The sequence below is a fragment of the Anabrus simplex genome, chromosome 1, assembly GCF_040414725.1.
Source record: "Anabrus simplex isolate iqAnaSimp1 chromosome 1, ASM4041472v1, whole genome shotgun sequence".
Taxonomy (NCBI): Eukaryota; Metazoa; Arthropoda; class Insecta; order Orthoptera; family Tettigoniidae; genus Anabrus; species Anabrus simplex.
The window spans coordinates 1,172,370,813-1,172,386,898 of NC_090265.1; positions in this window are offsets into that span (position 1 = coordinate 1,172,370,813).

Consider the following 16,086-nt stretch of genomic DNA (forward strand, 5'->3'; position numbering starts at 1 on the left):
GAAAAACCGCGTCAACCGAAGTGGCTCCGCCCACTTTATTTTGGATAAACGGGGTTCTACTGTACATCCCGCAAAGCGGCCATCACGGCTATACTGTTCACTCGTACAGAGACAGCAAGTTCACGAGTGGACGCGTCTGACTGGTTAAAATGAATGTACTCATTCTCAAAACTGAAATATTATTTATAAAATATGGTACTATTTATAAACTAATTACAAAAACATTTATAAATAAATGATATAATGTCAATTATACCTAATTATCGGCATATTAACCGATAAGTACAACTTGTACAATAAAACAATACCATAAAACAACACACATGAACATACGACCTATGGTCAATCATTTACGAGTTACAGATTTTTCAACTTCTTCTTCTTCTTATTATTATTATTATTATTATTATTATTATTATTATTATTATTATTATTATTATTATTATTATTATTATTATTACAAGAAGTGGGCAGGAAGCGGCCGTGGCCTTAATTAAGGTACAGCCCCAGTACTTGCCTGGTATGGAAAAGGGAAACCACGGAAAACCATCTTCAGAGTACCGACATTGGGGTTCGAATCCACTATCTCCCGAATGCAAGCTCACAGCTTCGCGACCCTAACAACACGCCCACTTGCCCGGTCTTTCCAACTTTGTACGAAAAGTATTGATAATAGCCTTTACTGGCACATCCCACGTCGAGTAGCTCTCGCGATGCTGGTGTACCAGCAGGGATACTGATGATGATGATGATGATGAAGTGTGGCCTCAGACGGGGTGTGGTGCAGGTCCTTCGAGTTGACGTCAATAGGCGATCTTCGTATCTGTGAAGATGAGGCCCTAGCTCTGATTAATTCCAATGCTGAAAACGACACACACATCCATCCCCCAGAGCCATCGGAATTAACCAATTAAGGTTAAAATTCCCAACCCTGCCTGGAATCGAACCCGGGACCCCTGTGGCCAATGGCCAGCACGCTAACCATTTAGCCATGGAGCCGGACACTCCTCGGTTGTGTACGTAGTAGAGGAGCGATTATAGGGATGTAATCACGGGTCAAAATGTAGTCGCGAGTCCTGATGTGGACGCACTTTCATTAAGTAAATGTGACCAGTGTGTTCATGAAGAACTTTGTACATTTATTTACAACAAATTCTCGAAATGCCAGCCCTTGGCCTTAACACATGCTGGACACCTTCGTAGAAAATTCTCTTGGACTCGTTATCAACACCTCGCGTTTGCTGATGTCGCGCTCAGTCTGTAAACAAACGTTCCTTGGCTTTTGTAAGATTTTTTACTTATCTGTGATTCACCTTAGATTTATTTTCTCCAGAAAAACCGAAGGACTGAGGTAAACTTCTTGTCATCCAGATGATAGAGCCTTCATGTCCAATCCATCGCTCAGGAAAGCGGCAAACAGCGGTGATGTGCGCAGGAACCACATGCCTCGTCTCGCTTGAAGAGGAACATCCTAAAATATCGTTGGGAGATTTTCTTCCGGAAACTGTAAGTAGAAAGGCAACGTTCAGTTCTTGTGGCAGCACCACTGGTCCTAGAATAATGGCCCCCAACATCTCTCTCCAAACATCAAGGGGAAACCTTATCTGGTGATAGGATCTTCTTACAGCATGACGATTTTTCCTTCCACACATGCTTATTATGGAAATTGAAGATCCCTCCGCCCCCTTCGTAAGACATGCCTCTTCAATAAACAAAACGCGTTGCACGAATTTCGCGAGTTGACTAAACATCCATTCACACATTACCACACATGGTTGATACATTACACACGCTGCAGATGATGTGGGCGTTGCAAGCCTTCCCTTAACGTTCGTAAGATGGTCCAATAGGACGTCCCTACCAAGGCTGCAGTTTGTCGAGTACTGCTGGGATCCTCTTCTACAAGTTGTCAAATTCCTTCCTTTTCACAAAGAGCACGTCCAGGAGTGGCAGGTATCCTCTGTGCGGATGCTGAAATCGTACTTCTTTGTGGAGCCCTTCGCTGAGGATATCGTCCTGTGTAGACCTGAGCAGTTTCTCTAGCGTTATGTAATACAGTACTTCTTCATTCATTGAAATCATATATAAATATTTCCGTAGTGCGAAATGCCCCATGGTTGTTAGATAAATCCCTCCGTTTCCCATTCCCTTATAGTAATATAAAAGGTGGTCCCACTCACTTCCCCCTATTTCAAGTTCCCGTACAACCGTTCTGCCCCCACTGCAGGCTGTCACCCCGCCTGAGCTCGAGTAAGGCACACAACAATGGTCGTAACGTTGTAAGATATAATTAGCTATTTACGTGGTATTTCAGACTCCACTTCCGGCTAAATGTGTGCATTTGCAACATATAGACAGATATGTAGTTTTTAAGTTAATTCCCTTAGCATGGCCATTTGCCTCATGTTACAAACCATGAATGTAGAAGCACTGCTAACATTTGGCAATCATTATTATTTCCGGCTTAATAGTGTCTTATCTAGAAAAAGGGTTACATATTTTGTTAGATGGGTCGTGAGATATAATCTCACCCAGTGTGGCGGTACTGTTACCTTCCACTCTAGAGATCATAATGTCGCCACAGTGCACAGTGTCAAAGATCCTATTTGTAGCAAGGCTGTGTAACCGTCAAGAGAATACAAGGAGAGCCCTATCTGTGCGCTGGCTCATTTGTCTCAGTCGATTTGCTATTTGTCGGTCGTTCAATTAATAGCCTCATCATAATAAGTTTGCTGCTATCTTGGTATGCAGAGATCAGTAATAATATTTTTACTGGCCCTAACTCATCATAAGCCATAGCATAATAAGTTTGTTACTATCTTGGTATGCAGCGATCAGTCGTAATATTTTAATGACCTTAACTGACGTACAGTAAAAAGAAAATCAGCAGAGGTTTTAATTGAAACGTTGTCCACCTCCACACGTAAAGGCCATGTAGCATCAAGTCAGCTATCAGATGTAACAAAGGGGCTCATTTATACTCCCTGCTACATAGACCACATTAATGAACTGCGTGACCGTTACGTCGGCTTTAAAACCTCTCACCTTCTTTATCAAGTTCCCGCGATCTTCGTTGGAGCTCCGTGTAAGTATGTTGTTGTCACATTCATAATTGAGAGAGAAACTTCAACACTTATAATTAGACTGTTCACTTACCCGATTCCCAATTGCTCGTTTTATTAAACAGCCGTTGGAATGAATGTACAGTGTGTACAATCCATAGGCCCTACTACTGTAATACCAGATTGAATAGTGGACTGTTTGTTTATCTGTTTATCTTTCTTTCACATGAAAACTACCTGACCGATCGAGCTCCATTGTGGCAAGTTCAGACCTCCCCTTTATACCGGGCGAGTTGCCCATGCGGTTAGGGGCGCACAGTTGTGAGCTCACATCCTGGAGATAGTGGGTTCGAACCCCACTGTCGGCAGCCCTGAAGATGGTTTTTCGTGGTTTCCCATTTTCACACCAGACAAATGCTGGGGCTGTTCCTTAATTAAGGCCACGGCCGCTTCCTTCCCCTTCCTAGGCCTTTCCTGTCCCATCGTCGCCATAAGACATCTGTGTCGATGCGACGTAAAGCAAATTGCAAAATAAAAAAGTGCTCCTCTTTATTGCGGTTCTGCTGGCCAGGGGGCAGACGAGAGTTATGCAGTGTAGGCTATAACAAGCAAATATAGGCCTAATACTGGCGGCTTTGACTTCAACAATTTTCAGTACATGCTCAAGAGTTGCATAAACATGTTTACATTATTAACTGCCACTTTGTTAACAACGCAGGTGTGAGCAGCAGCGGCAAAGCGCCAAGTCGACTAAAGTCGATCGCTGTAGCGAACACTATATCCACCCTCATAGCTTTTCAAATTTTACTTCAATACAGTATGAGTAGAAAATCCTACTACTCTGGATGCATACAACTGTCATAAAAATGAAGGAAATGATTCTGAGTGTTGTGTGACCGAGACAGAAATTGAACTAGCACTAGAGCGAATGAATGAAGACCTTTGTCCTGATAGGGTACTACTGAAGGTAATCAAGTAAATAATATAATATAATATAATATAATATAATATAATATAATATAATATAATATAATATAATATAATATAATATAATATAATATAATATAATATAATTAATATTAATTAACATTAACATTTATTAATTAATTAACATTATTATATTATATTATATTATATTATATTATATTATATTATATTATATTATATTATATTATATTATATTATATTATATTATATTATATTATATTATATTATATATTGTAATTTTAACCTGAGATTACGTTCCTAAGATGTTCAGTAAGGGCCGTACAATCTTGGTACATAAGTCAGGGGATGCTAATTTTATCACTAATTGGCGTCTTATAATAATCTTTTCAATTTTAAGAAGGGTTATTGAGAGGGCACTGGAGAAGAAAATAGGCCACTTCTCAAATTATCTAATAGAGGCCTTGTGTTGACAACATAAATTTTTATTAATTCCTTTCTAGGAAACAACTGTCTCCAAAGTTCGAAACCAAAAAGATAATAAGCAGCTCCATTACTTTCTTAGATGTTTCTAAGGTCTTCGACAACACAGGCCACAATCACTTAGAATCGACCTCGAGACCTCACTGGCTCAAATTTGCAAACTTTTCTCTCTTGAAACATAACTCTGTAAATATTTGAATTAATGCGACCATTCGCAGCAAGGAAGTACTTGTCCGTAACGGCGAAGCTCAAAGTTCACCTCTTTCACCTCTTCTTTTTAACTTCGCAATCGACTTTAAACTGAAGGAAATAAACGATGTAGATTTTGCCTTCGAGTTCGGTTATCAACTTGCAGAAGGCCAGAGTAGCTTCGCATCATTACATTTCGAGAATGGAATTATTTTAATTGCTAAAAATGAAGTCTCAGCTTCTTCAGTGATTGATACCGCCGACCATTATTTAAATCAAGTTGGTCTTGTACTGAATACTGAGTACTGCTAAATCAAATTCTATAGTGACTGAAAATGAGAAGCCGAAACCTGTTATTATTAGAATCACGGGCGGAATTCAAACCACTTCCATAGATGATACAGAAAGCATTAAATACTTGGTGGTAACATTGAACGATGAAATCCTCCTTGACGAAAAACATGTTATAAATAATTTAAAGAGTACCACAACAAAACTAATAAACTCACAGGTTTGTTAAGTACATGTGTATGTCTGCCCCTTAATTCTGGGGTCAAAGATGAGGAGAAATGAAATTATAATGCATGTTTTACGGACGGATGTCCTTCCCGAACTAATGAGGATGTAATGAATGATAGTGGGTGAAATTCGGAAAAGGGTGAAAGGAATTTGATGTAACCTATGGATAGGAACTGTCCAGGCATACGACTGGAAGTAAAAAGGGGCAACCACAGAAAATCATTCTCAGGACAGCCTACGTTGGAGTTCAAACCTACTCACCTTCCGAATGCAGAGCTTTGCACCATAGCCGTAGCATGTTAACACGCCCGAACACTCCGCTCGCTAGAGATTTTTAACAAACAAATATCAATACATTTGGCCCAGCTTAATTTACCCATATCAATGTGCATCTTTATCAAAACTTCGGCAAGATTTCTTAGATAATATTGACAAATTAATTAAGAGTGATGTTGTTAACTGCTAGACAGTCCTGATTCCATGTTTTATACCACCAGGAATGTCCGCAAATTTGGATTTATTCGAACATCATGGGAAGCTTTCTTCCAACACACAAATATCTGCTATCGCTTAAAGTCCATTGCTGACCCACTTATCGTACAGTCTAAGAATTTTGAGCGTGAAATGGTTATTGAAATGGTGTAGAAAGTCTTGATTTCGATACCGATGAGCAACCACACTTGTGAAAACTTATAGGCATGTTAAAGGAAAAACAATAATATATCTGAAAAACGTACCTTTCTATGGTAGAAGGGTATCGCAGTACTCGGTGCGATCACACAAGGATTTCGGCAAAATAAGGCCTTACCTCATCTCAATGGACTGGACTGCTCTTGTGGTAGTCGATGAGTGGCATCCAAGTCCTGCGGGAACTTTTTCAGAATGTTGGCATTAATATTTTGGAACTAGAAAAATTACCATTAATATTCTCATGGACTCTCCCCAAAGTGTTAATAACCATTTGTATAGCACGGTAAATTACAAACGAAATTAATGTGTCCATTCGGAGATTGGTGTCTCCGTAGGAGAATCTTGAAGAAAAAAGAATCAAGAAATAATAGACATTTTAGTTCAAAATGTTATTTAAAATTGTTTGAAAAACTAATGATGAGTTTGTATCTTCATAAGTAACCCTTATGCAACGGCAAATATCATTTTTCGATTTTCTTTCTCTCTCTCTCTCTCTAGATAATTTATTTTGTACTGTATTTCCTTAGCCTTCTTTTTGCATAGCTGTCTTCTATAGGAGTTACAAACTCTGTGACAGAAGACGCCCATGATCTTTTCCCGTTGATTCACATTAATCTTGAATGCTCCTTTTATTTCACTTTTTAATTTTAGCTCTCCACAATGTAATATCTTTATATCCAATTGAACTCTCCTCTCTTCCCATCACATCACCGAATTCATTTCTTTCGAAACAAGTACCAAATCAATTACATCCGGCAAAAATAACGAAGTTATTCGCAGTGGACGTTTATGGCCCACTACCAGTCGGAAAACGGAGAACTAAACATTAGTCACTGTCGACGGATTTTCAAAATTTGTGGTCTTAAGTTCTCTTGAAAAGGCCAACTCAAAGCAAGTTATCAGCTGTATTAATAATCAAGTAATTATGCTGTTAGGAACAGTGAAAATCCACAGCCTGTTTGTAGTTCTACCGGATCAGGAATGGAATGAGTGAATCCCGTATCTAGCGACGAAGATAGGAATTGTGCTGGCTGCCGAAACCTGTCACACTCCTTTGGGACAAATACTAATGACTGACAGATGAAATTAAACTATGTTGGAGAGTGTTGCGGGAATGAAAGAGTACACGGAGGAAAACCTGTCCCGCGTCCACTTTCTCCAGCACATATCTCAACTTGAGTGACCGGGATTTGAACCACGGAACCCAGTGGTGAGAGGCCGGTGCGCTGTCACCTGAGCCACGAAGGCTTTTACTGTTAGTGCCCATATCAGCACTGAAAGTCTGTAGATGTCCTTCTAGTAATTACAAGCTGCATAAACAAGTCTATAGGGCAAATGCCTGCGGTTATATACATTAACAGATATCCAGAACGCCCCTGGCCTGGTCAAATTCCCTGTTCCATTGGCCCCACGCCATCGCATGAATTGTGTCTCCAGACAACAGCTGATCATCTCAAGAAGCAAGTATAAAATAGGATACGCTGAGTTCGTAACGAGAGGTTTCATCGTCCACTAAAGATAGGCGAGTAGTGGTTATGAAACCAGCTGTGCCTAATCCATTGGAAGAATACCCAAAATTCTGTACATTATACATCGGACGTTACAGTATTTTTGAGACCCTGAACAATAACGCCTATAGGGTCAGGATTATGGACGGGAGACTGTCTACAATGCTGCAAATCTCTAGTTCTATTTCATACCTCAATCAATCAATCAATCAATCAATCAATCAATCAATCACTACTGATCTGCATTTAGGGCAGTCGCCCAGGTGGCAGATTCCCTATCTGTTGTTTTCTTAGCCTTTTCTTAAATGATTGCAAAGAAATTGGAAATTTATTGAACATTGGCCGGGAAGAAGAGGGAGACGGAGAAGACGAAAAATAAGAGAAAGGGGTCGAGAAGAAGAAGTTGGAGCATGAGAATAAGAGTAAGAAGAAGAACTTAATCTGATTGCACCAAAGTTGAACCAAACACTGGTAGGATCTGCATCACAAGAAAACGAGGCGACGAATGCGAGGAATGTAAAGACCTAGATGATACTGTGAGGGTAATAAGGAAGTGGTTTGAGTCTAAGTTAGGGAGAATTTATGCTTCTGGCAGGAACGACAGGAGTAGCTATTATCAAATCAGTTCGTAAGAAAGCAGAGAGAATCAATGGAGAATAAATAAATGAACAATTATATTGTTGAAAAATGCCATTCCATTGCATTCTACAATACTTTTTAAAAGGGAATATGTGAGAGATGAGTCCGTATTGGCTTTAGTGACGTCCTCAATAATTGCAACTTACTTGTGATTAATATTAAATAATAAATGGGAGCAGGAATATTACAAAGGAAAATATACTGGACAAGTTCATACAATGCATAAGACATGGCATACCCTCGAAGCCATGGTCAATTAAAATAAATAAGCAGCGGTTAGAAAGTGAGCTTACAGATAAAAGAAAGGGTGAGCTATTCTGGCAAAGATGGAATAAAAAGAGCAGGTAGAATACCAAGAGCCGTTGCAGAAAAACTGTAGCATCCCCCTAAAAAGGAGGCACATCCTTAGAAAATGCTTTGAATCCTTTCCAAAGAAATAATGAAACGAGCAGATGCAGAGAATCTGTAGCGTCCCCTAAAACACAAGGTCAATCACTGGAGAATGCATCAAATCCTTTACAAATAAACTGGAACACAAGGGGCTTGGAAAGAGATTTCTATGGATTGTTCGATGTTGAAAAGGAAAAATTATTACGGAATCTTGGAAAGAGAGGACGCATACTTTTACATCCAATTAATGGTAGCGCCACTTCGAAATAACAGTGACTGCTTTAGAGACCACACATAGGCCTCAAGTGAGCATTCGACATGGCGGCAATGAAAAATAAAAAAATAGGCAGTGATAACAAAGGAGAGCGTCTTATGATCGCAGAAGCCGAGTGGAGACCAGTCTTAGTTGTGGACGACCTTACGCCAAGTATCACATATTTACTAGTCACAATAATAGTAGTTACTTGTAATGTTAAATGGACATTGGAACTTTTGTTGTCAAAATTATAAGTCAATGACTATCGTAGATATGCATGTTATTAAGTTATTAAAGACTTCAAAGTAGGAAGACTTAATGTGGTGGTGGTGAAGACGTGTGTTTCGTCCTAGTATCCTATTCCGAATGCATTGAGACCTGGACAGTAATAATGAACGTTTCGTTAACTGTCTCAATAATGACGACCGCGTCGGTAATCAAACCGTAGAACACCGAACTTAAGAATACATTGGACGTACCTTAAGAGACGGGGTATATAGACGTTTCACTGACATTAATAGAATTTTGCTGTGATTAACTAAATGGTTCAGTTGTGTATTTTGGGTATTAATCCCGAAGGCTGGTTTGATCCTCCACAGCTCTGCCAATAGCTGTCATAGATAACCCAGCTGTCAATGAAGAGGCATACTAGGGAAATGAGGTGTGAGGTAGTTCCCCAGTTCCCCGTTGCTGTCCTCACCATACTAGAAGTTGCTATTCAGATAGAGAATCTGCCACCCGGGTGACTGCTCTAAATGCAGATCAGTATTGATTGATTGATTGATTGATTGATTGATTGATTGATTGATTGATTGATTGATTGATTGATTGATTGATTGATTGATTGATTGATTGATTGATTGATTGATTGATTGATTGATTGATTGATTGATTGATTGATTGTCATTAGAAGGACTATAGCATGGTCATGAACGATATTAGACCGAGAACTCACCTTCACTCCACATATACAGAAGGTAGTTGCTGAGTCATACAAACCATTAGGATTTGTGATGAGGAATGTGTGTAATACCACTATTGTTTGTCCAATGTATATGTGTTTATGTATTTACTATTGTTATGAATATGTTTCTTTTTTCTATGCTAATTTTTTATCTCTCCTTTAACTTTGATATTTTATATGTTTGTATGTTTTATTGAAAATATGTTTAAATTATTCTTAATTTAGTCATGGCAATCTTGGTTTTTTAATTGTTATATATTATTTTGTACTGACGACTGACGATTTATATATTGAATATATTTTGTCCCATCCATTGTAATGGGAGATATACCCTGTTAAGGATGTATTAATAAATTAATTAATTAATTAATTAATTAAATAATGTGGTGTTATAGAAGAACACTGCAGGTGAGATGGGTAGGTCGAATCACGAATCAAGAGATACTGAACAGTACTGGTGAGAGGAAAACGATTTGGCAAAATATGACCAGAAGAAGTTATAGAATGATAGGACACACTTTAAGACACCTGGGACTTTTTCAGTTGCTTTTTGAAGGAAGTGCAGATCAGAGGAGATGTAGGATGTAGTAGTTACGTAGAAATGAAAAGTTTGGCAAGTGATAGGGTGGAATGGAGAGCTGCATCAAACCACTATATGGACTGACGATCTGAAGAACTACAACAATAATAATAATAATAATAATAATAATAATAATAATAATAATAAGAATAATAATAATAATAATAATAATAATAATAATAATAATCGATTGTTGCTCTAATTTATAGTAGGCCTATAGTTAACCCTACTTTTCCATGTCCGTTTTTGTTGAAGTGCATATTCTCCAAAATCATTGCCTATAATCTGTTATTAATTTATTCATATTTCGAATTGAACGCGTCTGAGTTCGCTGGCTAGTCGGTGCATTATCAGATTTTGGTACTCGAACGGGGACAATACATACATACGAATCTGAAAATTACACCCTTAATATATTCACGGATAAAAGCAAGAGTGACATGGTAGTAGGTTTATGAGTAGCTATATTTTCGGAAAATAAACTTACACAGCAGTTAAAATGCAAGCTGGATAAGAGATGCTCGTATAATCAAGTAGATCCGTTTGCAATTCGGAAAGCACTTGAATGAATTGAAACACTGACATCTCGTGGAAAAGCATTATATTCACTGACTAAAATAACAATAAACTCATTAAAATGTATTAACAACTACAACTAATTTGTTCACCAAATCAAGATGAAAATGAAGTTGCTTGCAATATCCGCGCGAGAAAAGCCATCGCAAATGTGCCATGCTGGTCCATTAGTAACACGTGCATGCATTGTGTCGTAGAGGTGCCGGATGTCAGCTTGTGCGATAGAGTCCCATGCCTATTGCACTTGGTCGGTCAATACAGGGAAGGTTAATGCCGGTTATGGATGCAGCTGGAGTTGTCGTCCAATTATGTCCCGTACGTGCTTGACTGGGGACAGATTGGGGGATCGAGCAGGCCAAGGCAACATGTTGACACTCTGTAGAGTACGTTGGGTTACAACAGCGGCATGGGGGCGTAGATTATCCTGTTGGAAAACACCCTCCGAGAATGCTGTTCATGAGTGGCAGCACAAGAGGTCGAATCGCCAGACGGACGTACACACCTGCAGTCAGGTTTCGTGCGATAACCACGAGAGTGCTCTTGCTGTCATAGGAAATTGCTCCCCAGACCAGAACTCCCGGTGTAGGTCCAGTGTGTCGACGCCGCAGACAGGTGGAATGCAGGCGCTCACCTGGCCTCCTTCTAACCAACACACGGCCCCCGCTAGCACTGAGGCAGGACCAGCTTTCATCGGAAAACATAACGGACCTCCACTCCATCCTGCAATGAGCTCTCGCTTGACACCACTGATGTCACAGACGTCGGTGGTTTGGGGTAAGTGGAATACACGCTGCAGGGTGTCTGGTTTGGAGCCGTCCTTCAAGTAACCGATTTCGAACAGTTCTTTGAGTCTCTGTGGTGCCAACCGCCGCTCGAATTGCTACTGCAGACGCAGTCCACTGCGCCACAGCCATACGCCGAATACGGCAGTTCTCCCTCTCGGTGGTGCCACGGGTCGTCCGAAGCCCTGTCTTCTTACGAGTGTACCTTCTCGTGACCACTGCTGCCAGCGCACATGCACAGTGGATACATTCCTGCCATATATTTCTGCAAAAGCGCGGAAGAAAAAATCCACCTTCACGTAGCCCTATTATACGGCCTCGTTCAACCACAGTGAGCTGTTGATAGCGGCCTCTTCGTCGTCGTAAAGGCGTTCTTGACCTACTCACTCACTCCGTCCAGTCTCACAGGTAACTAACGCTCTCGCTTTTTTTCTTCGGGGGGGGGGGCGAAGCCCGCTCCCCCCGCGTGACCATCGACTCAATCTACATGGCCTCCGACATGCTATTATTTCTAAGAAGAAGAAAGAGATAGCAGGGAGGAGTGGGAAGTGATACAAGGAGTATCTGCCGGTTTCCGAGTCAGACTCGCTACCACGGCAAGAGTTTGTGTTAGGTATATGGTGTTGAAGTATGGTATTGAAGGGTCAGGGAAAAACCACATAGGCAGAAAGAAGAAAGAGCCTACATGTAAAACCTGACATCTTGTGATAGCACATGCAAGGATGTGGGGTGGATAAAGTCCAGAGGTTGTGTTAGTTAGGAATAGGTGTCATGCAATCATAACCATTTCCTTGCAATTTTCTGTTATTATGGGGATCAGTCCTTCTTGTCACTGCCGGGTCGGCTCGGGTCTGCTAGCGTCTGGGCTTTGGGCCACAGGTTCGTCCCATTGTCCAGCAGCCAGCAATCCCTGGTGCCAGTCTCCTTTTGGAGAGGGGGGAATTAGAGCCAAGCCTTGCATGCAAGGGGCTATCTTCTTCTTCTTGTCGATGTCCCTCTATGCGGTGTTGTTGGAACACACTTGTCACTGCAGATCTAAAACTAAGGTTATTAATAACATATGTATATACAAGTTCACATTGGAGTGCCTTCTGTTTGCCTGCTCTCGTGTCCAGCGATCAACCTAGATAGGAGTGAGATAACTTATTAAACTTATTAAACTGTTTATAGGGCGCGGGCTGGTGTTCCGCTCCCATGTCTCTGTCGGGGGGCGGGGGTGGATTGATACGTCCTTGGCCGTCTGGCTGCGTTGCCGTCGTCTTCTTGGGCTGTACTTTTAGTCAATCTTCCTCGCCTGGTCCCTGGGTCTAGGACAGCTGAAACATATGAAACATATTTACATATTTACATAGGTGTCTGCAGTGTGTGGGTTTATGTGGTATAATATAGGTGTCAGTTTGGCGGGAGGGGATTGGCTATCGGCCCCTCGCCCACCCAACCCTGTGGCTGAACAGAATGTGCTTCGGTGTAGGATACTTTTTGTACAGATCGACGTCGTGGCGTCCGATCCCGCTTATTAACGGGTTGATCTTATTACTCCATGACTTTCTGTACATGTTTAGTGTCTGTTTACGTATTTGGTGCCTTATTGAGCTGACTTTCGCAATACTGTGTAGTTGGCGTATTGGTAACGCTCTCGCACAGTGCAGCCGGTATTTAAAGCAAACCTGATGTGCAACGTCATGGGGCCGCTACTAGAGCCACGCTGATGCGATTTGCGGGAAATTTGAATCAACGTTCGTTAATCTAGCACACCACCTTCTTGGTGTTTGGATATTTTTTTTCCGCCAGTGTAGATATTTCTTGGCTAGTTAATACACATTTGTTTCACAGCGTCTACACTTTCTCAATAAAACTGTGCACGTCTTTGCTTTAGGACAAGTTCAATTGATAACATTCGTAACAAAGTGACCTAAGCGCTACTTATCACATTCCTAACGTAACAGAACTATGCAAGTTTACTGACAAAGTGTTTATTAGGCAAAGTTTTATTAATGAGTAAGACAACAAATATTTTATTACAAACATAGCATGAAACGAAGTAGGACGCTGTGCAAGGGACGGTTCAGTTTTTATGTCAGTATTTATATCTGTTTTCAGAGTCAATTACACTTCTAAAAGAAGAATTCACTAACTTGTTCTAAAGGTGAATAATCTATTCTTACATTCGATTTTGTTATATTCTTCTGTTCGTACTACATCATGAATTTCTTCTTCTTCTTATTCTTCTTCTTCGTCTACTTCCTGAAGATTCGTAAAAAATATTCGTATCATTTACATTTTTATTTCACAATATATTAGACTAACGGGACGGAACACTAACGAGCAATGATAGAAATAAATTAATCTGATGATGGTTCGGCCTCGTAACATGGCGCTCACTGAACTACAGTCAGGTGGAAAAGTCAAAGGACTGTTTGCTGACTGTTCTGCTCATTGAGGGCACACTCACTTTTCAAAGCTCTAACTGTGTTACAAACAACACTTCAATAAATGATATTTACCGGGCGAGTTGGGCGTGCGGTTAGGAGCGCGCAGCTGTGAGCTTCATTCAGGAGATAGTGGGTTCGAAGCGCCCAGTGTCGGCAGCCCTGAAGATGGTTTTCCGTGGTTTCCTATTTTCACACCAGGCAAATGCTGGGGCTGTACCTTAATTAAGGCCACGGCCGCTTCCTTCCCATTCCTAGGCCTTTCCTATCCCATGGTCGCCATAAGACCTATCTTTGTCGGTGCGACGTAAAACAAATAGCAAAAAGAAAAGTGAATGATATTTCATCAATACACGCTATTACCATGGTCGATTCTCATTCGTCGAAACAGTTAGTGGTCGACCAGACTTCCCCTTCCGCTAACACAGTATGTGAAATTTCGTAACAACAGACAGCACAGCTGTGTTACTTGATGCCGACTTAGTACATCTCTCTCGGAACTCCTCGGAATTATTACGAATTTCGGTCACACGTATTGACGTAAAATACGTACCGAGTGATGAATATTGTCGTAAAAGACGACCTAGTCAGTATCATTTTGAAATTTCATTTTTGACTATTCTTGTCGTAATTCCAAACACGTTTACACATCTTCAAGACCATTTTTCCACCAGTATAGCAGTAGACGTGCTCCAGCAGCGCGGATTTCGCCAGATGACGCTCGACCTTCTTAACTTTGAGCGCTCTCGACAAGCCCACTGACGCTCGACATGAGGGTTTTGGAACTCTGATAAGTCGCTTTATTTCCTAGAATGCGTTTTCTATCATTTTGAAGCAATTTATTGTGTATGTCGTAACATTTTACGAAAGAAAGATTTTTTTTGCTATTCTTGGCACCACAGTTTTCTCACGATTTGATTTTGTTTTGCCATAAACCGCTGAGACGATTCAGTCACCACCTCACATGACATGTTACTACGCCGGAGTCCAGAATTACACGAGTATCGTTAACAGCGCAGACGACGATTTTAGTAGTTTAAGATGGCCGTACTACTGCATTACTCAGTGACGTCGTATCGAGATAAGACTGCTGTTACTAGGTGCACAAGTCCTTTCTCTCTAGAATGAGATACTGACCACTGTCGTCTCGTGTCTTGTCTACATGCTATTTGTGTTTAAAAATTCCCATGTTCTTGAAACGCTTACCGGCCCAGATATCGTACATTTCCGAAATAACGGATATATTCTGCGTCAATAATTTCCGTGTAACAGGTGTCCGCTAGGAGAGGTTCGTCTACATGGCAAATAGTACTTCACGAGGATCGCTGTAAGTACCTTGCTGTTAATATAAGGAATGATCTTCATTGGGGTAATCACATTAACGTTTTTGTAAATAAAGGTTACAGATCTCTTCACATGGTTATGAGGGTATTTAGGGGTTGCAGTAAGCATGTAAAGGAGAGAGCGTATAGGGAGCATGCACGGTACTAGTAACAGAGCGCTCTGGCGGAATTCCTAGAATTAATACGGTGAGAGTGCGTTCCGCTGAAGTGAAGACTTGAGTCATAGTTACGGCAAAAAATATCGTTGCACCTTGTCGTCAAGATATGTAGTGCTATGGAAGTTGTAATTCAATATGAGTTTGAGCACATACACTTCCAAAATAGTCGCAAGTCAACAGTGAATAAAGAGCAGAAACTAGTTGGCATTGGCCATGTGATACAAGTTGAAGAAAGATGAACTGTTTCCAGTTGTACACATACATTTTAATTTTATGTCATTCAGTAAAGTCTGTAATGCTTCGAATAAAATTAGAAGTGCGTTTCTTGACTGCTCCGAGAGCAGTAAAAAATATTCGCGCAGCAGTAGTCCGATGTACACCAAATATGACTGCCAAGACAGCAAACATTATACCCAATTTCATTTTCATTAAAAAGAGTAAACAAACATCGTCATTACTTATATCTATAGACACTTTAGAAACGAAGAAAGAAAGGGAAAAAGTGAATGTTTTAAATGAAACACTTGTTAAATCCTTCAACTGTGCCTCAATTTTTATGCTCTGGTATCCATT